Here is a 2,577-nt window from a genome sequence, read left to right on the forward strand (position 1 = left end):
GAGTTACGACGGGGAGGGCCCTTCCAGACACGGTTTGTTCAGCGACGTCAGGACTCCTGCCTAGGAGCGAGGGACATCTCGGGATTCTCCTCGAGTCTTGGCATGGCAATTGGGACGCGTATCCATGAGAGGCCGGAGACCCAGGGTCCCTTTCCACGTGCCGCAGGGATCCTGGGACTCCTATCCATTTTCAAGAGGAGTCAGGCATCGACTCCTTTGGAAGCATTGATCTCCGCAGACCTCTCGAGTTTCCAAAGGATGTGAGGCCTCCGCTCGCGATGAGGCGGAGGACTAGGTCTTTCTCTGTGGGCTACACAGGGGATTCAGACATCCCTTCTTCTTGGGAGATGCAAGACGAGCCTGCATTCAATTCTCTGCAGGGATATCCGGCCTTACTTCGAGTCACAGCATCTCGGTGTCCATTCCACTTGAGGCCAGAAACTCAGGGGCCCTCTCACATACCTGTAAATGAGAGAAGCCTCCTCTTGAGGTGCTTGTGGAATGTTGGTATTCCTCTTGAGTCGAAGCCAGGGACTAAGCTCTCATCTCGAGTTGATTTTGGGTCCACGGAGCCCTTTCCTGTTGCTCCAGTGACCTCAGGATCCCTCTAGACTAGAGACAGTGATCTTGGGCTTTCTCTGGAGTGCCATCAAGGAAATCAAGGCTCCTTTCACTTTTGATGTGGAACACGGAATTGGTCTGCACGCAGGGCAGGGGAATCGGACCTCATCTCGCGGCGAGGGGGAATTCTCAAGGTTTTTCTCGAGTTGCGGCCGGAACCTGGGGTATATTCTCGAGTTACGACGGGGAGGGCCCTTCCAGACACGGGTTTGTTCAGCGACGTGAGGACTCCTGCCTAGGTGCGAAGGACACCTCGGGATTCTCCTCGAGTCTTGGCATGGCATTTTGGACACGTCTCCACGTGAGGCGGGAGACCCAGGGTCACTTTCCACGTGCCACAGGGATCCTGGGACTCCTATCCATTTTCAAGAAGAGTCAGGCATGGTCTCCTTTGGAAGCATTGATCTCCGCAGACCTCTCGAGTTATCAAATGATGTGAGGCCTCCGGTTGCGATGAGGCGGAGGACTAGGTCTTTCTCTGTTGTCTCCACAGGGGATTCAGACATCCCTTCTTCTTGGGAGAGGCAAGACGAGCCTGCATTCAATTCACTGTTGGGATATCCGGCCTTACTTCGAGTCAGAGCATCTCGGTGTCCATTCCACTTGAGGCCACAAACTCAGGGTCCCTCTCACATACCTGTAGCTGACAGAAGGCTCCTCTTGAGGTGCTTGTGAAAAGTTGGTATTCCTCTTGAGTCGAAGCCAGGCACTAAGCTCTCATCTCGAGTTGATTTGGGGTCCACGGAGAACTTTCGTGTTGCTCCAGTGACCTCAGGATCCCTCTAGACTTGAGACAGTGATCTTGGGTTTTCTTTGGAGTTCCATCAAGGAATTCAAGGCTCCTTTCACGTTTGATGTGGAACACGGAATTGGTCTGCACGCAGTGAAGGGGAATCGGGGCTCATCTCGCGGCCAGGGGGAAGTCTCATGGTTTTTCTCGAGTTGCGGCCCGAACCTGGGGTATATTCTCGAGTTACGACGGGGAGGGCCCTTCCAGACACGTGTTGGTTCAGCGACGTCAGGACTCCTGCCTAGGTGCGAGGGACACCTGGGGATTCTCCTCGAGTCTTGGCATAGCAATTTGGACGCGTCTCCACGTAAGGCGGGGGACCCAGGGTCTCTTTCCACGTGCCACAGGGATCCTGGAACTCCTATCCATTTTCAAGAAGAGTTAGGCATCGTCTCCTTTGGAAGCATTGATCTCCGCAGACCTCTCGAGTTTTCAAAGGATGTGCGGCCTCCGGTCGCGATGAGGCGGAGGACTAGGTCTTTCTCTGTCGTCTCCACAGGGGATTCAGACATCCCTTCGTCTTGGGAGATGCAAGACGAGCCTGCATTCAATTCACTGCAGGGATATCCGGCCTTAATTCGAGTCAGAGCATCTCGGTGTCCATTCCACTTGAGGCTACAAACTCAGGGTCCCTCTCACTTACCTGTAGCTGAGAGAAGCCTCCTCTTGAGGTGCTTGTGAAAAGTTGGTATTCCTCTTGAGTCGAAGCCAGGGACTAAGCTCTCATCTCGACTTGATTTGGGGTCCACGGAGCCCTTTCGTGTTGCTCCAGTGACCTCAGGATCCCTCTAGACTTGAGACAGTGATCTTGGGTTTTCTATGGAGTGCCATCAAGGAAATCAAGGCTCCTTTCACGTTTGATGTGGAACACGGAATTGTTCTGCACGCAGTGCAGGGGAATCGGGCCTCATCCAGCGGCCAGGGGGATGTCTCATGGTTTTTCTCGAGTTGCGGCCGGAACCTGGGGTATATTCTCGAGTTACGATGGGGAGGGCCCTTCCAGACACGTGTTTGTTCAGCGATGTCAGGACTCCTGCCTAGGTGCGAGGGACACCTCGGGATTGTCCTCGAGTCTTGGCATGGCATTGGGGACGCGTCTCCACGTGAGGCTTGAGACCCAGGGTCCCTTTCCTCGTGCCACAGGGATCCTGGGACTCCTATCCATT

Source organism: Dama dama, chromosome 13 (assembly GCF_033118175.1).
Source record: "Dama dama isolate Ldn47 chromosome 13, ASM3311817v1, whole genome shotgun sequence".
Taxonomy (NCBI): Eukaryota; Metazoa; Chordata; class Mammalia; order Artiodactyla; family Cervidae; genus Dama; species Dama dama.